This window comes from Podarcis filfolensis (genome assembly GCF_964270895.1).
Source record: "Podarcis filfolensis genome assembly, chromosome: 16".
Classification (NCBI taxonomy): domain Eukaryota; kingdom Metazoa; phylum Chordata; class Lepidosauria; order Squamata; family Lacertidae; genus Podarcis; species Podarcis filfolensis.
In genome coordinates, this window is record NC_139620.1 from 34,890,306 (window position 1) to 34,912,455 (window position 22,150).

A 22,150-nucleotide genomic window follows, 5' to 3' on the forward strand; every position below is an offset into this window, starting at 1 on the left:
GCTCCAATAATCTAATATGCATCTGTATCTAACAGAGCTTTGGGGTTTTTTTTATTAATTATTTATACCCTAGTTTTATATAGTTTTCCAAGGCAATTTACAAGGGAATATTAATTACACAGGTTTTTAAAAGCAACAAATAATGCAGGAACTAAAAAAGGGGGGGCAACCCCACCCCGCAGCCCCTCAAGCCAAGACCTTGTTTCATTAACCTAATGAAACATTAACGAAGCAGAGACACTCTTTACATGCACAGAAGCACTGCAGGCCTAAGACACCACCATTCCACAATCTGCCTTGATATTTAAAGGGTTTGAAACGAAAAATACTTAAAACTCATTTTTAAAATCCCAAATAACGTGAGAGCTAAGAAAGCCCTCAACCCACTCATACACACAAAACCCAAAGCAAATACTTTCTTTGTACATGCCCAGAGGCACCGCAGGCCTGAGGCAACACCCTCCCACCATCTGCCTTGATAACTTAAGGGCTTCATAACAACGATTTTAAAATCCTGAATGTAATTATTGTTTAAAAATTAATTTAGAACACCCCAAAGAGAACGGGAGCCGTCGACTCCACCACCCCACCCCCCACATAAAACGTAACAAAAACTCGAAACACTTGATTTACGAAGGCACTCTGCACATGTGCAGAGACACTGCAGACCTGAGAACTTGCCTTGATAATTTGAGGAAGGTCGAGCCCCCTTTTCACCCCAGCCCCCTTTTCACCCCAGCGCCCACGGCCCCTTTTGTCCCGCCCACCAGCGACCGAACCCCGGGAGACGTTAGAACGGGCCCTCCAACCGCTCCTAAGAGGCGTTGGTGCGACGGTTAAACGGCCTTTTATAGACCCCGGGAGGAGCACGTGCCCGCTGACCCCGCCCACAACTCTAAAATAAGACACGCCCACACAGAAAAAAAGACCGGGGCTACGCCCTAACGGCTCTTTCCACCTTGTAAAGAGAATTCGGGTAGGCGTCACAAAGAAAAGAATATCACTCCGCGTCACGTGACGAACCTCGCCCTTTTGAATCCCCGGTACCGTTGGCCCTTTTTCTCACGCAGAACCCCCCTCTCAGCCTTTTTTGTCGTATTCCGCGTCGCAAAAAAAAAGAAAGATAGAAAATAATAACGACGTTATGTTTAGGGATATTTTTCCCCACGCGCGTGCTCTCCGCGGATGAACTCCGTCGACAAATCACTCTGCCTCGCAAAGCTTCGAAAGCGAGGGAGAAGCGCGCCGAGCTCTGATTGGTCCTCGTGACCTCGCCGTCCCTCCCGCTCCTTCTGACAGGCATGTGATGCCGAACGTTTCCGAAGCCGGTCGGTTGCAGCCGGCGGCGGCGGCTCATGGGGAAGCGTACGGTATTTACACCGCTCTGCGAAAGAACCGAAAGCTATCGAGGAGTCCCGAAAGTTACCGAAGCGACCCGGAGTTTTCGAAGGCGCTAGAGAGAAAACCTCAGGTTCGCTGGATTTAGAAGCGGTAGCAGCGCTTAATCTTTTTAATTGGGCAGTTTCCCTATTTGTTAATAAAACAAAATGTTCTATTTTTCATCGACCCCAATCAATCAATCAATCAATCACTGTCAGGACTGCAGCATGAAAAGACACGGCACAAAAGGAAAGTGGGGTGGGCAGGGAAAAGGAAATATTTGATTTGATTTATTGTATTTCAGTGCTGCTTTTCATTCAAACGAATCCCAAAGCGGCTTATAAACAATAATAAAACATAATGCAGCCTCACAAATAAAGCAGATATCATATAAAATAATAAAGCATCAATAAATCAATTAGTCTTTAAAACACTATTAATAAACAAACGCCAGCATCTGATTCTTAATCATGGCCAGCTTGGATGGGAAACAGGTTTTTTTAATGAAAGAGAGAGAGAAAGAAAACCATCTAGCAACCCATAGTTCTTGGAAGTGGCTGTAATGCACCTGCTTAATTGCCTGCGCTGGTTGGCAATTGCTAACAGGTTGGCTTCTGTTTTTAAGTTTGGCAGGTGGCTGGGAAGCAATATATGTCTCTCCCACCAGATGGAGCAGTGAATCAAGAAATCAGATAAATTAAAAACCTGATGTAGATTAAGATTACCTCGATTTTCTAAGCATCTGATTAGGTTTGCCTTAACCAGCAATGGCCAAACTTGGCCCTCCAGCTGTTTTGGGACTACAGTTCCCATCATCCCTGACCACTGGTCCTGTTAGCTAGGGATGATGGGAGTTGTAGTCCCAAAACAGCTAGAGGGCCAAGTTTGGCCATCACTGGCCTAAACAGAAATGTTTTTTGCAGGCACCAAAAAAAGCACGGTGAAGGTGTCTGCTTGATCTCAATCTGCAGGGAGTCCCGAAGTTCAGGCACTGCCACACTAAACGATTCAGTTCTTTCACATGCAGGATGGATATTACGTGGCAGGTGTGGTAAATGATTCACATACATACAGTATTCTGCATATAACCCATGGAAACATAATACAACTATTCCATAGAAAGGAGCAAATGAAAAGAAAACGAGTAATATCAACACTCAAGGAAGTAATTGACCAATTTTAGGGTTGCCATATTTCAAAAAGTAAAAAACCAGGACACCCTAGTTTGAGGGGTTTTTTTTGGAAGACCCCAAAATTCTTGAGCTTTTTCTTTTTTCAATTGACTTGCCCAACATCCAGGATAAAGCCTTTCAGAAATCCCCCCCCAGGCATCAATCCCGGTGATGTCCAGGAAAATCTGGATGTATGGCAACCCTACTGATTTGATGAGAGTCTGGATAGAACAGGTGTTGGTGAACTTTTTCAACCAAGGGGCCCCATCCCATTCTGGGAAGTTTCGAAGGGAGTGCACGCCAGTGGAGTAACCTATGGAAATTTGACCTCTGTACTGTAGGCCTCTGTACTGTGGTGCTGTGGGTTAAACCACTGAGCCTAGGGCTTGCTGATCAGAAGGTCGGCAGTTCGAATCCCCACGACGGGGTGAGCTCCCGTTGCTCAGTCCCTGCTCCTGCCAACCTAGCAGTTCGTAAGCACGTCAAAGTGCAAGTAGATAAATAGGTACCACTCCGGCAGGAAGGTAACCAGCGTTTCTGTGCGCTGCTCTGGTTTGCCAGAAGCGGCTTAGTCATGCTGGCCACATGACCCGGAAGCTGTACGCCGGCTCCCTCGGCCAATAAAGTGAGATGAGCGCCGCAACCCCAGAGTCGGTCACGACTGGACCTAATGGTCAGGGGTCCCTTTACCTTTACTGTAGGCTATGAGCATAGCCAGGACTTTTGTTGGGTTGGGGAGCAGAACCGATGTGATTGGTCAGTTAAGTATTTATATTGTTTTACTTGATCTAGGGGGGACAGCTCCATTGGTTACGCCCATGGAGAGGGTGCAAAGCTGGGTAAGTAGGGTGTTTGTTGTGGTAAGTTTCCGGAGGGTCAAACAGAGAGGTTTGGATATCCACATTCAGCCCCCAGGCCTGTAGTTGACCACCCCTGGGATAGAATCTCATTTCAAAAACCACTTTATCAAAAGCATTTATGTTATAAACTTCATAATAGGTGCTTTGTTTTTAAAGCACTGCGGGAGGTTTTTTGGAGTTGGGGAAGTGATTGGGGAGGTTAAGAGGGTGAGGTGAACCAATGTTTTAGCGTGAAGGCATGTAAACACCCAGCCAGCAAATCAGGATGTCCATCATCGTATACCTGGTCCTCGGACTAATTACAAAGCCTCCCCATAGGCTTTGTGCAGGCAAATTGGGGGGAAAGCTCAACCAACAGGTCGTCCAGAGCTCTAAGGCAACTGCTTCATGGCTTTTAGAAAGATCTTGTCAGAGGGATCCTGGGGAGACTGGTTTGAATCCCCAGCCCCTGGGAAGATCTCTCTCCCCACTACCACGAAAAAAAGAAGAAAAAAATCACTGGCATTTGGGTGCTGCTGTTTGACCATTAAAACCCAATTTTCTTTTTGTGTGAGGTTCTAGCCATAACTGCAATCCGGGCAGTTACTGCTGCTGCTATGATCTCTGCCACAGTCTCAATTAGATGGCCTTTGTCTCAGCCTCAGTCCCCCATCTGCAATATGGGGATAATGATACAGTACCAGCTAGCCTGCCTTCAAGGGCTGCCAGAAAGATTACTTGATCATGCATGTGCACGTTTGTTATTGTTGTTTAGTCGTTTAGTCGTGTCCAACTCTTCGTGACCCCCTGGACCAGAGCACGCCAGGCACTCCTGTCTTCCACTGCCTCCCGCAGTTTGGTCAAACTCATGCTGGTAGCTTCGAGAACAATGTCCAACCATCTCGTGCTCTGTCATCCCCTTCTCCTTGTGCCCTCAATCTTTCCCAACATCAGGGTCTTTTCCAGGGAGTCTTCTCTTCTCATGAGGTGGCCAAAGTATTGGAGCCTCAGCTTCAGGACCTGTCCTTCCAGTGAGCACTCAGGGCTGATTTACTTAAGAATAGATAGGTTTGATCTTCTTGCAGTCCATGGGACTCTCCAGAGTCTCCTCCAGCACCATAATTCAAAAGCATCAATTCTTTGGCGATCAGCCTTCTTTATGGTCCAGCTCTCACTTCCGTACATGTGCACTTTACCAAATGCTTAAGAGGAGAAGCATTCTCCCATGTATAAGCTGTGACTGTGCAGAGCTTTATTCATGACATGCAAATTTCTCCGTTCTCCAATATGCATTGTTTTCTTATTTGCCTAAATGATGCTGTGTGTTTATTCTCTCTCTTAAGGGTTGTGTTCTTTTATGGATTATTATCATCTTATCTGGTTGTGTTGTAAACAGCCCTGTGATTTGCCCATTTCTCTATAAATTTATTTTCTTGATGGCTTTTGTATCACAGTCTTCTTACATGTCGATTTTACTACTATGATAGTTTGCCAAGGATTTCATCCAGTTTGTGTTTGGTGGGATATCTTTTGTGTACATTGGTTTATTGTTGTTATTAATTTTCTTTTGTCATTCTGTTCCAGAATGTTTTCAAATGGAGTTTTTTTAAAGCGTTTTGCTTGCAATTGCTGCATGATGCGTCTTAATTGGAAGAACTGAAAAAGCTGGTGGCTTTTGCTGCTTGTTCATGTGATATTGTTCAAACCAAGTACTGTACTTTTAACAGATTATCAGATGAGGATGGTATCCAAATCATCTAAATCCACCCATTTCTGCTTGCGTCTTTCAGTTATTAGGAAGGAGAGAGAAAAATGTTGCACTGCACACTGAAACTATGCTCAGCTCTCTCCCCAGCTTAACTTCAGAAGTGGCACATTCATGCTTGCCTGTGCTCAGTCTTACGGACTAGAAACTTGGGTTTAAAAACCAACAAGAAATTGAAAGCTGAGATGATTTGAATGCTGAATTATGAACCGAAAGGCACTTGCCTGAGGTTCGTGCAGAGAACTATGGAATAATTATACACACAGCTCTGGGTATGTGGCAAGACTCCAACTATATCAATAAACACGTCACCTGTATCCTGTATGAAAAAGAATTGGCTGGTGCTTTGCTTTGATGTTTGTTTTGCCCCCATGATGCAGCTGGCTGTGTGTATGTGTGCATGGGGAAAGTGGGAGGGGGGGGACTGGTCTGCGCTGCCTCCTGTTGCTTACAATAAGCCATTTCCCATACATGTCATCTCCAAAGCAGAGGGGATAGAGAGGAGGGAAGACCATATGGAAGCAGAACAAAGAAAACAGAACAAAAAAGAAATCGGGGAAACTTTCAAAAAGTCCATTTGATGTGCAAGTATAAACAGGAAAATGATGCCTCAGGACTCGGGAGCCAGGAATTGCACCATCAGGCAGCTGTTAGCTTATGCTGTTTAATACCACAGTGAGACCCAGTGCAACTGTGTTTTTTCAGGCTTTCTGGCTTCTTGGGGAGTCCTATGCACGTCAACCTGTCTCTCAAGGAACCCCTAAGCAGGGGCGTAGGATGGAGAGGGGTGACAAATATCAAGGAACAATTACTGCCCTACTAGGGCAGTTCATAAAAAACTTTTTTAAAAAAATGCCTGCTCCAAAGGTCTTATTTTACTACACTAGGGATTATATAGCTATAGATGAAATTTCATACATATCAGTTAACATCTTTTTTTTAAAAAAAGATATTTATTGGAGTTTTACAAAAACATAAATTTAAAAGATCATATAAAAAGAAAGAAATACAGTAAAAGAAACATAGAAAAATACATAAAATAAGAAAAGGAAGAATAAAAACAAATCCATTTTTGTAACCCTAACTCATTATCTTATTTCCTTGGCCTCCTCACACCTCCCCTTTTTGTATCCCCATTTAAATAATCAAATCAGCAAATCCTTACCCTCTTTCGTTTATCTTAACTCCATATCTTAACATATTATAACTCTATATTTTCATCCATTTTCAGTTCAATTTTGCATACTCTTGTTAACTTTGTTGCTAATGCCACTTTCTCCTTGTGATTGAATCTCAATTGCCACCCATCTTCCTTGTTCATCTTTAAAAACAAATTTCGGTGATAGGCTCTCTTTGGCATAAATAACAACTCCTCTCTTTTTAACCTTGCGGGGTTCCTTTGCCAATTCGGGGGGCGCTAAGGGTGCCCGCCGAGTCCCACGCTCACAGGCTTCTCCTGCCTGTGATTTTTGGAAGGGTCTCCGCTTCGCCGTAGCGGACAGACCCACTTTCCACAGAGCTTCTCCCTCCCGGTTAGAAGGAGACCGCCATCGCCGTTGGCGCCGCCTCCGGAAGCCTCCATATCAGTTAACATCTTGACCCTCCTCCACGAAAATAGCTGTTTACTTGGCCGTTTTCCTATGTTGTGAAGGCTGAAATTTCAATTCTGTGGAGCACTTACTGTTCCCAAGCCTAACCCTGCAGAAAGCCACCTGATTAGACTTTAATTTTGACATGTTTTTAGGAGGTAATTGTTAAGTTGTGGGTGAACATATCAGACGACACAGCGATTCTTCAAACAGATCTTGTTTATTCACAGGCCAGAACAGAACTGAACTGAAGGGTTCAGCCAGCCTGCTTATATAGAGCTCCACTAGAACACAACAGTAACCATTTTCTGTAACTATCCAATCACTGAACGTCACTTTCAATCCCTTATTTGCATATGTGGACCTGAGTGAAAACTCTACAGTATCCCCCTGCTGGCCCAGGGTGAGAACTTCAGTACATAACAGTAATTTACGGTAATTATTGTTTGATTTTATACCAATGTTATGTATCTGATGTTAGCCGCCCTGAGTCCGACTTCGGCCGGGAAGGGCAGGATATAAATAAAAGTTTATGTTTATTATTATTATTATTATTATTACTTATTATTATTATTCCTTTGTAAGAAAATATGAAATAACGTAAAACCATTTTTGCAAGCCAGGGGGGAAAAACAATGGGGGGGGTGACAAGAAATTTTCTGCACCGGGTACCACCTGACCTTCCTAAGCCTCTTCCAGGGATGTGGAAGCTCTGGCCCGCTAGACGTTGATTTATTTGTTGTTTTTTCCATTTAACAGCATTTCCAGCCACTTCATATTTCCAAAATGAAATAAATTTCTAAGCGGTGTACAATATAAAAGCAGCGTACAATATGAAAAATACCACCTAAAACCTGGAAAACAACAGTATAAAAACGTGCAAAAGCAATTAAAACAAAGACTTTGCGTGGTATTCATGCATATAAAACAAGGTTCAATCTTATGGGTCAGGGAAAGCCTGGTCAATTATCACTTATCTTTATTATATATTTGTTTATACCCCACCTCTTTCCCTGACAGGGACTCCAGGAGGCTTACAGCTGAAAACATGGGGGGGCACCAATCATTAAAAAGCTTTAAACATTAATAGAATTAGAACATATATAAGAACTTGCAGATTAATTACAATAAAAACAGCACAGCACCAGGCCTTTCAATAAAAGCTGTCAGTTCGCCAAAGCCTGTTGGAACAAGGTCTTCATCTGCAGAAGGACCACAAGGAGGGAGACAGTCTTAACTCTAGCTTCACCAGGGAGGGAGTCCCAAAGTCTGGGAGCAGCCACCGAGAAGGCCCTCTCCTGCATCCCCACCAAGCGTGCCTGTGAGGGTGACCGACAAAAGGGACTCCATAGAAGATCTCAGAACCCAGATGAGGGAATGTGCACAAAAATTACATCTAAACAAACAAACAGAGGTTGCTGTTTCCACAGTAGCAGAAAACCCCAATATTTGGGTCAGCGCCTAATGGCATCCTGTTGGGTTTTGTGCCATGAGTAGAATTTCACCAGATGATCTAAGTAATCTTTCAGGTCTATACAGGAGCAGGCAATCTTTCTGATAAGCTGGACCTGAATCATAAAATCATAGAAGCATATAATTGTAGACTTGGCAGGGACCCTGAGGCTCAGCTCGTCCAATTGGGGGGGGGGAAGTTGATGGGCATTGCCATTCAAATGGTGTCTTCTTTTTTTAATCTGATTCTTATTAAATTTTCTGTTTTACAATTTTGGATAAATATTTTACATACTTAAGATATCAATGACTTCCTTTCTTTTCTTTCCATGGTTCATTTTACATATCTTATATCCCTGCATATTTAAAAAAAATGATACCAGTCAGTTTTTTATCATGCCTTGTTTTTGATTATGTGGGGTGGTCGGGCTTACCTGCCCCCCCCATATTTTATTCAAAGTGGCACCCCTGAGAGAATGGGACAAGCGAGGGAGCATCTCCACACCGTCTTAGGAACCAGGCAATCTAATTCCAGAGGGAAAATGAGGAAACTCCAAAATATTACCAGCCATTTCTTCCCGTATCTGGCCCGTTCTTGTTTAAGCTGGGCCTAAGCAAATTCCACTGCGCAGCTGTGGTTAAGGCTTAAAAAACAAGCAGACCCAATTCCTTCACCTCAGCTAAGTTCATTTTCTGTTGTTGTTGTTGCTGTTGTTGATGGCAATGAGCGCCCAGCCTCAGGCCCAGAGCACTCCTCATAAACATCAGGAAATACCCAAAGCTGCTGAGAGGATTAAAGTGTTGATATGAACCTTAGATCTCTGCTTTAAAGCCCTGGCGTACAGCAAATCTGGCAACATGGTAGAGGAAGGAGTAATTGCCCAAGTATGTTTTCTTGAGTTGCAAAAACCGCTTTTGACACGTTTGCTTTGGAGGGGGGGGACCTCTGCTGGTGATGTACATGATGATGAGCAGCCTGGTGATGTGATGGTTCCCTAGAATGAGCTCCATCAGCCTTAAGGTACCCTTTGAAGACCCATCTAAGGTGGATCAAATTTTTAGGGAACTAATTCTTGAGATCTCGCTCTCTGTCTCTCTGAGTTAGCAGACTGCAGCGTGGCACAGGTCAGATGTGCAAGGTTGCCAACATACTGTTGGACTGAAATTGGCCGCTGGGTCTCAAACTTTCACTGAGTTAGGGATTTCCTCTGCATGCGAAGAAGGGCTCTGGTTAATTGACCCAACAGTGGGTCGAATGGTCAAGAGGAACAGTTTGGATTTGATATCCCACTTTATCACTTCCCGAAGGAGTCTCAAAGCGGCTAACAATCTCCTTTCCCTTCCTCGCCCACAACAAACACTCTGTGAGGTGAGTGAGGCTGAGAGACTTCAAAGAAGTGTGACTAGCCCAAGGTCACCCAGCAGCTGCGTGTCGAAGAGTCGCAAACCCGGTTCACCAGATTGCGAGTCTACCACTCTTAACCACTACACCACGCTGGCTGGTGGCGGTTTCTGCACGTGCTCCAGATGAAGCTCATCAACCTGCTGAAGTAGCTCATCTAGGAGAAGGAGAGCTTGATCCTAAATCTCTGCTGCCTTGTGGGGTATCTTAAAGGTAAAAGGTAAAGGTACCCCTGCCTGTACGGGCCAGTCGTGTCCGACTCTAGGGTTGTGCGCCCATCTCACTTAAGAGGCCGGGGGCCAGCGCTGTCCGGAGACACTTCCGGGTCGTGTGGCCAGCGTGACGAAGCTGCTCTGGCGAGCCAGCACCAGCGCAGCACACTGAAACGCTGTTTACCTTCCCGCTAGAAAGCGGTACCTATTTATCTACTTGCACTTAGGGGTGCTTTCGAACTGCTAGGTGGGCAGGAGCTGGGACCGAAAGACAGGAGCTCACCCCGCCGCAGGGATTCGAACTGCCGACCATGCGATCAGCAAGCCCTAGGCGCTGAGGTTTTACCCACAGCGCCACCCGCGTCCCTGTGGGATATCTTAGATGGTTGCAAAGGTGCATGCCCTTGGTTTTTACCACTTTAACACTCAGAGCGCACCCCATCACAGATCTCCAGTTCCCAGCACACATAATCTACAGTTCCCAGGATTCCTAAGGTGGAGCCATATGCTTTAAATGCATTGGGTTGTATCAAATGCTAGTTCTACTCAAGAGTTGGTCCTTTAGATTAGTGGGCATGCCCAAACATTCATTTCCATGAGTCTACTCTGGATGAAACAGAGTTGATTGCAACTCATTGTGTGGATGCGACCTTAGTGGAAATAATATAAAATACACATACTAGCAGCCTTATATACAGCATTACATGGGAAATTCTGTTGTTGTTGCTGTTTAATCGTTTAGTCATGTCCGACTCTTTGTGATCCCATGGACCAGAGCACGCCAGGCACTCCTGTCTTCCACTGCCTCCCACAGTTTGGTCAAACTCATGTTGGTAGCCTCGAGAACACTGTCCAACCATCTCATCCTCTGCCATCCCCTTCTCCTTGTGCCCTCCATCTTTCCCAACATCAGGGTCTTTTCCAGGGAGTCTTCTCTTCTCATGAGGTGGCCAAAGTATTGGAGCCTCAGCTTCAGGATCTGTCCTTCCAGTGAGCACTCAGGGCTGATTTCCTAAAGAATGGATAGGTTTGATCTTCTTGCAGTCCATGGGACTCTCAAGAGTCTCCTCCAGCACCATAATCCAAGAGCATCCATTCTTCAGCGATCAGCCTTCTTTATGGTCCAGCTCTCACTTCCATACATCACTACTGGGAAAACCATAGCTTTAACTATACAGACCTTTGTTGGCAAGGTGATGTCTCTGCTTTTTAAGATGCTATCTAGGTTTGTCATCGCTTTTCTCCCAAGAAGCAGGCATCTTATAAGAAACCCCTAAATCTGTGCAGTCTTGAACTCAGCGGTCAACATCAATGCAGCTCTGAAAGGTTCTGTCTGCCATCATGTTTCCAAATAGCACCCAGCTGTATCCCAACATAGATCAACATAGATGAAAACCTAATTCTTGGTCTTAGGAACCTTCATGCAAAATTTGGTTATATCTTCAGAGATCTCCAAATGCATAGCAAACAGATACTTTTCCAAAATTTATAGTGTGTGTGCATGCTATTTATATATACCATCAGCTGAATGGTTCCCCGGCTGAGCCTATAACTCCAGAGTGCCAAGAGTCCAAAGTCTTTGTCCTACATTTAGGCCCCCATGGGGTGGGGCAGGGATATAAAATCAGGGCCTCATACTGCAAAAACTTGTTTGGGATTCAGGCATTGTGAATCTGACCCTCACATTCAGCTTCCCAGGACTGTCAGACCCTTTGGGAATAATCTATGGTATCTGCCTATCTATCTGTCTGTCTCTAGCTAGCTAGCTAGCTATTCCTTTTTCAAAAAATAAATAAAATTAATTCCCAACTTCTAAGGGTTTTTTTGTTTTTAGTTTTTAGCTTGCTGTGTGTTTGAAAACACTTCAAGGGGGAAATGGTGGTGGCCAGCAGAGAGTGCCTCTTTTTGAAAGACATTCCTTTGTTAAATTCCTTCCCCAAGGGGACGGAGAGTTGGGAAAGAGAGAGGTTCTCAAACACCTGGGGGCAGCCACGGACTCTTTCCAAATGACCTCATAAATTATCAAAGTGTTACAATGCTTGATTTGTCAACCTCTGCTTCATCAGCTATTTATGGAGTGCTTGTAAACTGGGAGCCAAATGCGCTTGCACCCCCCTCCCCACCCACCCCCCGTAAAATGCTTGCTTGTCCTTTTTGCTCTTTGAATGTTTCATAGGCACCGTCCGGTGCTTTTATCCTATTCTGTTGGGGGGAGGGCACTGATTATAATTTGATGCATCTATTTTATTTCTCAGAGTGTGTACTAATGCGGCAGTAAGGGGGAAAGCAGAACATCAGGGGGGATGGGGGGGGAAAGGACGGAGGGGAGAGATTGCGGGAACTTTCCAAACAGGGCTGACCAATGACTTCTGTCACTTGAGATTATGGACAGGGTACTTCTTCTTCTTTGGCGATCACTCGTAGCCGAGTAAGATTGTCTTCCATAAACACGGTTTTAACAATGAGTCCGTAAGTGACTGTGGAGGCCAATTCTGGATCCACATGTTCTTCCACAGTTGGTTTCTGGGCGGGAGTTGATCACGGTGTGGATTTGCCAAGCGTGCCTTCCTCTTAGCACGTTTCTCCCTTGCGTCCTGAGTTCGAGTTTCTTCAAAGCCCATGACACCTTTGGTAAAGGCTGCTCTCCAACTGGAGCGCTCACGGGCCAGTGTTTTCCAGTTGTCAGTGTTTATACTACATTTTTTTAGATTTGCCTTGAGAGAGTCTTTAAACCTCTTTTGTTGACCACCAGCATTACACTTTCCATTTTTAAGTTCAGAATAGAGTAGTTGCTTTGGAAGACGGTCATCAGGCATCTACACAACATGACCAGTCCAATGAAGTTGATGTTGAAGAATCCTTGCTTCAACACGGGTGGTCTTTGCTTCTTCCAGTACACTGATATTAGTTCGCCTGTCTTCCCAAGTGATGTGTAAAATTTTTCAGAGACACCATTGATGGAATCTTTCGAGGAGTTGGAGATGGCGTTTATAAGTGGTTTACAAGTGTGTGCAGAAGCCGACTGAACTGCCAGTGGATTCTTGCTTCAGCCCTGGTGAGGGGAGAGTAGTCTGAGGCAAAGCACCTTAAAGAACCTCCTGATTCCTCCTGGATCCCAAGATTGTCTGATGTGGCACCTGAGCTTCAGCAGGCCATTTCCAGGGGCAAAGCCTTCTGTGTGGCAGACAATAGAATCTGAGCCTTTATGCTCTGCTCTGCTCCAGTGTATCTTTCAGCCAAAGAAAATAAAAATCTTTTTCCTTTTAACTCACTGCTGGACAGGCTATTGCAAGATAAGAAGGCTATTGCTATCTCCAGATCTCTAAAGAGCTGTCCCATGAAAGATGGAACAAGCTTGTTTTCTCCTGCTCCACAGGGTAGGACCATAAAGGAGATTCCGAATGAACATCAGGAAGAACTTTCTGGTGGTAAGAGCTGTTTGACAGTGGAAAGGACAATGGACTCCCTCAGGAAGTTGTGGACGCTCCTTCACTGGAGGTTTTTAAGCAGAGGATGGATGGAATCAAAGAGTTGGAAGGTACCCAACGGTCATCTAGTCCAACCCCCTACAATGTGTTTTTTTTAAAAAAAATAATTATTATATTAATTTTCAGTTACAATAATCGCCTCATTATAATGATGCCAAATTATAATACAATTACTAATACTGATCATTCAGATACCAAATTATATAATTTAGGTCCCCGCCCCCCTGCCCGCATGCTAGAATTGATGGTTTGATGATTTACTTTACTTTTGCATTAAAAAATCTTATTAATTTCAATTACAATCCGGTCAAAATAACAACCCCTTATGCAACAACTGCGGGACGCGGGTGGCGCTGTGGGTAAAACCTCAGTGCCTAGGGCTTGCCGATCGCATGGGCGGCGGTTCGAATCCCTGCGGCGGGGTGAGCTCCCGTCTTTCGGTCCTAGCTCCTGCCCACCTAGCAGTTCGAAAGCACCCCTAAGCAGTGGCGTAGCGTGGGTTGTCAGCACCCGGGGCAAGGCAAGTAATTTGCGCCCCCTAACCCGTGGATTTTAGTAGGGGCAGAGAGCTGCGAGTGCGAGTACACGCCCCCCAGATGTTGCGCCCGGTGTGCCCGGTGCGCCCGGCCCCCCCTGCACCCCCACGCTACGCCACTGCCCCTAAGTGCAAGTAGATAAATAGGTACCGCTTTATAGTGGGAAGGTAAACGGCGTTTCCGTGTGCTGCGCTGGTGCCGGCTCGCCATAGCAGCTTCGTCACGCTGGCCACGTGACCCGGAAGTGTCTCCGGACAGCGCTGGCCCCCGGCCTCTTAAGTGAGATGGGCGCACAACCCTAGTTGGACACGACTGGCCTGTACGGGCAGGGGTACCTTTATGCAACAACTGCAATATCAACAACTTCCATTCATATTGACACATTTAATGAATTATAAAATCGTTTATCATTGGTTGGATGCAGTTCTAAGAGGCATCACCAACCGACCAGTCCCCCACAACGCCTTCTCAGGTGAGCCATGAAGTTTTGCAAGGGCTAATGAATATTTCGGGTGCTAGCGAGTGCATGTCAAGGCGGTGGCTTGGTGGCTGAGCCTGTATCCAGATTCAATCCCCGTCACCACCAGGCAGGACTGGAAATGTCTTCTGCCTAAAACCCATGAGAGCTGCTGCCAGTCTGAGCAGACAATACTGAGTTAGATGAACTAGTGCCTGATAAGGCAGCTTTCCATGTTGCATGGCGGGTCCCGTCCCCCGTCCCCCCGTGGAAATAATGACACATGGCACAATTATTAAGGTTAATGGGCTAAATAAGGCCACAACTTTATTGGTTACAGGTGATGAGAGGTATTGGCTTAGGCATTGGTCCTAACTGACTATATCTGACTTCAGCCCATCCACTTGAAGTCTGGAAAGGGTTACCGTAAACACCAGTAGGGGGAGTCCTGCTGATGCACATCAACTAGGAACTCCCCCAGGGTCACCGCTCGGGGGCGTGCCTTAGGCCCTCACCTCCCTAGGCTTTGGACAGGGACACGCCCCCCGGAATCCTTTATCGGACTACCCTTCAATATGCGGGGCAGGTGATGGTGCTACCTCCCTTCTTCCATCTACAGAACTATACCAATGCCTAACCGCCAATACCCAGCAAGTTGTAACAATTTGCTATGAGGTAGGTGAAAACCAAGTGGCTGGTGCCAATTTGCCAGGTGGAAAAATTCCTACCAGGCCCCTCAACAGCGACCAACCAAGGTCCATAGCAAGGTCAAGGAACGGAAACCTTATAGGGTGGGAGGGTGGGAAAAGCAGGAACAGCTGGCAGGTGGCAAAGAGGGAGATCCCCAGCTGTGTCCTGCCTTAAATAGGGCAGGCCACGCCCCCTGAGCCAGCCGATTGGCTGGCCAGGAGGTGACGCGGCCGGGAATCCCCCCCAATCGCGTGGGGGCTGGAGGAGCCGTGAATCCGACAACCCCACCTCTTCCGTAGGGCGGAAGTGGCTTTCCCCCTTCTTCAAAGCGCTAAGGTGAGGAGTCAGCAAACCATTTCATCAGGGGGCCAGTCCACTGTCCAACAGACCTTGTGGGGGGGCCGGACTATATTTTGAAAAATATAAATAACCTGCAAGCCAGTCCCGCATCTGCCTCCGGACCTGGAGGAGGAACGCACTCTGCACCCGCTCAGGAGTGCATCTCGTTGCTGCCCGCTCACCGGCGTTGTTGAAAAGCAGCAGCTGCTCCATCGGCCCATCTCCGCAGAGCTCCCAGATGGCGTGAACCACGCACTGTGGCTCGTCATCTGAGGCCAGGTGGGCAGGCAGGCCGCACACGCGGAGTGCTGGGCGGGCAGCACGCAGCTCACCTTCCAGCCACTCCAGGAGGGACTTCTGTGCTTCGGATTGGCTGCAGGAGCTTCCTGCAGCCAATCGGAAGCTGCGCCAGTGTCGCCGCTGCCCAGAAGCGGTGCCAGCGTCACAGAAGTCAGTCCCCATGCGGCAAGGTGTCCGCAGCGTACGAGGACTGACCATAGCTGTCAATTTACAGATTTGAAAATAAGGGACCAGCAGCCTCAAAAATATGGGATCAGCAGCCAAAATAAGGGATTTTAGTCAACCAGCTGAAATACAAAGTTAAAGGGGACCTTATAATTTTGGAGAGCAGCGCCGGTTTTTAGCCCTTCGTTTCCAGAGGTTGCTGCTCAAGACACCAGCTGATGAAACACTGCAATTAAATAACTATAAGCAGCAACCACTTTTCGTGCAAAACAAAGTCCAAGCTACGAAGATGCTGCTGCAGTTCTGTATCTTTTCTCTTGGGCTCCACCTGTAGTTCTCAGTTCCATCAGGCGGGGCAGGAGGAACGGGGGGGGGGGGGAAATAGTGCCCAAAGTAAACCCGCAGATCAGACTATCTATGCTAATCTACCACTACAAATCTATGGGAGAAGCGCTTGCGGTCCTTCCTCCGCTTTCCTCCTCAATGGTTAGCCCTTGGAACATCTGCCCACGCCTCCGCCTCCTCCTCCTCTCTCTGAACTGCTTTCTCTATGGTTGCCCTCGCTCTCCTCTTAAGGCTCCTCAGTCCCGGCGGGTAGGGGCTTCCGGGGGCCGAGGCTGGTGAGAAGAGGCCAGAGTCTCCCTGGCCGGCAGGGAGGGAGGGAGAGGAGCTGCTCCCTTTGAAACCCAGGAAATTTAAGGGACATCATCAATAAGGGACAGCTGCGGGACACGGTGCTGGGATAAGGGAGTTTCCCGCCAAATAAGCGACGGTTGACAGCTATGGGACTGACTGAGCGGGCGGCAACAAAACAGGGTGGATTTCCAAGCCTGGGGGCTGCATCTGGCCCTCAGGCCTTAGTTTGCCGACCCCTGAGCTAAGGCATGTCGTCCTTCCTTGCTTTCCGGTGTCCATGTTTATTGCTTCAGCCACGACTGTTCTCTGCTTCCCTTGCCCACATCCCCACTTCCCGTTCTTCCCCAGGAGGTGTTTATTTGTGTAGCTATGAGGGCAATAGTAGAGAGAGCATGCTTGGAGCAATCCCATGTCCCACCCCTGGTGTTTCCAGAGGAACAGGTCAAGCCACAGGTGGTGGGGGAACAAACTCTGCCCCAAGCGCTTGAGCGTCAATCGCCCTGTCAGAACAGAACAAAATTTGCTACTACAGCTTCAAAACTTTTGCAGGAATAGACCATCCAGTTACTAGCTGCCCTCCATCTCCATTTGGATAATAATAATAATAATAATAATAATAATAATAATAATAATAATAATAATTTATTTGTACCCCGCCCATCTGGCTGGGTTTCCCCAGCCACTCTGGGCGGCTTCCAACAAAGATTAAAAATACATTAAAATGTCACACATTAAAAACTTCCCTGCCTATGCATTGGTTTCGCTTTTTGTTTTTAAGAAGCCAGCGTTATAGCTTCTATTGCAGAATTTAGCACACATTGCTGCAGCTGTAGCTTATTAAGCACCTGCTGCAGCTGAACAAATTTATAAATGGTGGCCGCAAGGAGGGGCCCTTAAAAACAGTCAACCTGTGGATACAGATGCAGGTGTGACTTGTCAATTTTTTTAAAAAAGAAAGGCCATTTAGTTCTGCAATCTAGTCTGCTGGCCTTTAAGTTTGGCAAGGGCTAGCTTTATTTTCTTACTAGGTTGGGTCCCCCTATGTTCTACTCTAGAGTAGACCCATTGAAATGAACGGACCTTAGTTAGGCCCCATCTGCACTATACATTTAAAGCAGTGTCATACTACTTTAACAGTTGGACACAACTCTGTATTGGTTTCCGTGTCGCTTTTTACTATTATTGTAAGCCAAGTTTTGTGTTGGGAGCATTGACAAAGCAAATGGATTTTCTAGCTCTTTCAGGATCTGTCGTTTCGACAGCGTCAAAGAACTGGCCTAGCCAGGCTGGAAAAGGGCAAATCATAGTATGTGGTCCGGTTTCTGTGCACCGTTCGAAACAAGGCGGTTGGCCTCTGAATTGGGGAATTTGGCGTTTTCGGGGCGCTGGTGTGATGCTATGCACAGTCTCATAGCCTTTCCGATTTGCGGAGGGGGCAGTGGGGGGAGCGTTGTGGAAAAGGAAAGTGCACAGAAGGGGGGGGGGTGTAGCTTAAAAATCAAACCTGAACACTTTTGAGGCTATACAGGGAAAGTGAGAAACTGTCCCCCCTGCTGGGGTAGCTGATGAATAATCCGCAGATATCAAGCTGAGCGCTCAGCTCAGAGCGGCTGGTATTCCATACTAACACTAATCAACCCGTATGAAACATCCATTTTAAACGCAAATGAGAAGGGGGGGGAAGGCTTTTCAACCAAGACCCAAAGAGGAGATTGGAAGGGGGTGGGAGGGAGAAGAGTTCAAAGCTCAACCCGTCTCTCTGTTTCTTTCTCTGTGTGTCTTTAGAAAGCAAAAAAAAAGCGGCTGATTAGTTATTGTAAAGGCGGGGGGGGGGGTTATGGAGAATGCAGAAAACCTTTTCTGAAAATCAGGCTTAAAACACACACACACACACACACATGACTTCTCTTCAAACAGGGGTGACAAGGTTGCAGTGTTGCACAAGGCATGCCAGCCATGCCCTTTCCCAAGATATTCCATTCCATCTCTCTCACACACAACATCCCATGCCCCTTGAGCATGCTCAGTTCTCATTGGTCTGTTTTGGATTCACCCCACCCAATTAGGGTTGCCCCTGCGCCGAGGATCTTTTTTTTGGTACATCTGCAAATCTGGGGTCTTCTCCCAAGCACAGGATGGTGCCATTTTGGCTCCATAAGGATCCAGAGTTGAAGAATGAGTTTGCTAATTGATTGATTGATTGATTGATTGATTGATTGCATCTACATACTACATTCCCCCCAAGGAGCTTAAGGTGGCATACATAGTTCTCCTCTCCCATTCTGCCCACACAACAACCCTGTGAGGTAGGTTAGATCAAGTTGAGTTGAGCTGGCATCCTTGTGTCCTGGGAGACAATGGAAGAGTGTGCCTTTAGGGATGACGTGAAACCATTAGAGAATTACAGCACCTGCGGCGGTAGAGATCAATATGGGCGAGATATGTTTTGTTGCAGCTGGGGCAGACCGTGGTGGGCTTTGAGTTTTCAGATTTCAGTGACACCCTGTGCAACACAAAAATTTGGCGCCCCTCAGCCTCTCATCCTCCATTCTAAGTTGTTGTTGTGATGCCCCCTGCGGTGCCTTCTCAACTCAGTGCCGCATATGGGTCAACCGGTCGTGCTCCCCTAAATTCACCTCTGGGGCAGATGAAGGCATCCGGTTGTGCTACTGCAGATGCGCCATGGTGTTTCTTCTCTCTGTGATCCTCCCATAGGTTATTCCTCCTCTGGTCATTGCTATGGATGCACAACCTGACTGAATGTCTCCAGTCACTATGGTCGTCTGCAAGGGGTTCCCACACGGTGGGATTAATGTTGCCAGCCCAAGGTCACCCAACCGTGGACTTCATGGCTGAGATGGGATTTGAGCCCTGGTCTCTCAGAACCATAGGAGCAAAAACAACCTGACCAGTTAACATTAAAATGAAGCAGCCCCATGGCCCAAACTATGGCATTAAGCCAGTGGAGGATGGTCTGTTTGGGAAAATGAGGCCCTGTCCCACCAACCTCATTCTGCTCTGACCTCCCTCACCTGCTAGGCTTCTTACTCACATCCTGCCCAGAAGGTGGCATTGCTTGTTGGCTTCCTCCAGTTTTGCCCCTTGAAGAGCTGGGCAGAGAGGAGGACAGGGAGAAAACTAGAATTAGTTGGCTCTGAGCTGCTGTTGGCTCTGGCGCCACCTACTGTTGGGCTCCCTGCCAACCCCCCTACCATCTTCAACAGATTCAGCCACCACTGTGTTCATCCAAAACATGGGTAGGCAAACTAAGGCCCGGGGACCGGATCCAGCCCAATCACCTTCTAAATCCGGCCTGCGGACAGTCCGGGAATCAGCGTGTTTTTACATGAGTAGAATGAGTCCTTTTATTTAAAATGCATCTCTGGGTTATTTGTGGGGCCTGCCTGATGTTTTTACATGAGTAGAATGTGTGCTTTTATTTAAAATGCATCTCTGGGTTATTTGTGGGGCATAGGAATTCATTCATTTCTTTTCTTCCCAAAATATAGTCCAGCCCCCGCCCACAAGGTCTGAAGGACAGTGGACCAGCCCCCTGCTGAAAAAGTTTGCTTGACCCCTGATCCAAAACAAAAGGCAAATGTTGCTCTAGGACAGGCATCCCCCAACTCGGCCCTCCAGCTGTTTTGGGACTACAACTCCCATCATCCCTAGCTAACAGGACCAGTGGTCAGGGATGATGGGAATTGTAGTCCCAAAACAGCTGGTGGGCCAAGTTTGGCCATCACTGCCTTAGGCCCTCCAGTTCAGAGGGGAAAGCAACAGACTGGTGACTGAATCAGTAAGACTGGAAGACTGGCAAGAGCTGAAGAGGTTAGAGTTTTGGCTGACTAATCTTCACTCTTTTTTCAAAGCAGCTCTCTGGCCAAGCTGGTTTCTGACCAATACTTTAGGTTTTGTTTCATTTTTTAATGTCTTCAACTTTGGGATGATCCAGTCTCAACTGTCATGTACTAATACTAGATAATTCATGGCATATTTTATGATTAATATAGCCCTTGATGGAGTCGATGCTATCAAATCTACCCGAACGATTCCCTAAGCAAAATAGGAATCATTTATCCCTCTGCCGAAGTATTGCAAACTCCAATTTTGCAAACATCTCTTAAATGCTTTAAAAATGTTTCAGTGAGCAGATCATTAAAAAAAACAGAGTGATCCTGCTGTTTAGATTATATTTACATTTTGTGGTCCATTTCATTTCATGGTACATTATGTAATGTATTAAGGGCACATTTCCGTATTAGCATTTGTTGAATAATTCTCAAATTGTAACTTATTTTCCGTACCATATTCCTGTCTCCACCCTCTCCCAAGGCACTTCACATTTGCAAGTGTGTATGTGCTATTCAAATCAGTGTCCTTCAATGTTGAGTCCCAAGATGTTGCTGGACTGCAACTTCCATCATTCATAGTCAGCTCAGACAATGGTCAGGGAAGAAAGGAGCTGCATTTCAAGTAGGGATGGCAATAAATTCTGATGGAAACAGGAGCGGAAATTGCCAGTGTGTTCACTTATCAGTTCCATGTCTGGAATGAAAAGCAATCCAGTTAATGTTAGGTTTCTGTTATGCCACTGTGCAGTTCTTGGAGTCACAAGACTCTGTTGACATTCCAGACTGTTGAAAGTCTCACGGGAGACAGGAGACGGATGTTGAAGTTACTGGTTTCCTGTTTCTGTGTCCTGTTGTTTTTTGTCTCTCACATAGAGCAGACGCATATTCTTTTCTGTCTTGCATAGTTAGAAATAAAGTAGCAATGTAGCACATATTTCTGGCTCCTTCTGCTGCTGTCTGAGTACTCTGCGCAATGGAGAGCATGCCTGAAGTCTCATTCAAAGGCTTAGGTCATTAATCACCACCAGAGGAGAGCCTGGATGGGGTTCCAAAGATACAGCCGGAAGAGTAGCCATTACAGCTCAGTCGTACGGAGGCTCCGACAGTTAACACAATTGGCTGCTACTGTTGTTTTCAGTCTGCATATAACACATAATAAACTATGGAAAGTTAAACTATGGAACTCACCCTGTCAGGAGGCACCAATGGCCACCAACTTGGATGACTTTAAAAGAAGATTAGACACATTTGTGGAGGAGAAGACTGTCAATGGCTACTAGTCATGATGGCTAAGCTGTTCTGCCACAGCAGGAGGCAATAATGCATCTGAATGCCAGCTGCCGGGAGCCACAGAAGGGGAGAAAGTGCTCATGTGCTCGAGTTCTACTTGTGTGCTTTGCATAGGCAACTGTGAGAACAGGATGCTGGACTACATGGGCCATTGGCCTGATCCAGCCACTGGCAGAGAAAGGGGAGTGCGGTCTGCCCAGAATGTCATCCCTTGATTTATCGGCTACTTTTAAAATGAGGCTGCATTTTATATTGCATTTTAACCTGTATTTTAAATTGTTTTGTTTTGGTTTTGGTTTTTCCTCCTATTATGTTTTCACTGTGATTTTATTGGTGTTAGCCGCCCTGAGCCCAGCTCTGGCTGGGGAGGGCGGGGTATAAATAAAATTTATTATTATTATTATCCCTGAGGGTGGTGACATTGCCGTGCCCCCACCCCGATGCCCGCTGCGGCCAGCACAACCCCGGGATGCTCTCCGCGGGCAGCTAGCTCCGCCCCTGTGGGCAGCTAGCTCCGCCCCCGCAGGCACCGCTCCGGGTACTGGAGCAGCTTTCTCTGCTTCTGGATCCAGCAGCCTCTTCTT

At 46.5% G+C, this 22,150-nt stretch overlaps 1 protein-coding gene and 1 long non-coding RNA gene across 8 annotated transcripts in view; one reads left to right on the top strand and one right to left on the bottom strand.

The window, feature by feature from the left end:
• Nucleotides 1–1,249, bottom strand: part of PIWIL1 (piwi like RNA-mediated gene silencing 1) — a 29,521-nt gene extending 28,272 nt beyond the window's left edge. Inside the window, exons 1-2 of one of the 5 annotated variants that reach the window (XM_083589968.1) lie at nt 416–968; nt 199–292 (exon numbers count right to left, since the gene is read on the bottom strand). The gene's annotated coding sequence lies outside the window, so the exon portion shown is untranslated. Of the gene's footprint in view, nt 1–198; nt 293–415; nt 969–1,023 lie in introns of those variants that run through there. The other 4 variants (XM_083589967.1, XM_083589966.1, XM_083589964.1 and 1 more) reach the window with 4 other exon arrangements.
• Nucleotides 1,250–1,398: 149 nt separating this feature from the next.
• LOC310751494 lies at nt 1,399–6,039 on the top strand. Of its 3 annotated transcripts, none has more exons than XR_014542560.1 (3): nt 1,399–1,638; nt 3,354–3,391; nt 5,182–6,039. It is a non-coding gene; the product is annotated as an uncharacterized lncRNA (long non-coding RNA). The 3 variants fall into 3 exon arrangements; XR_014542561.1 differs by having other exon boundaries at nt 1,399–1,491; nt 3,345–3,391; XR_014542562.1 differs by lacking the exon at nt 5,182–6,039 and adding an exon at nt 3,967–4,102.
• The last annotated feature ends 16,111 nt before the right edge of the window (nt 6,040–22,150 follow it).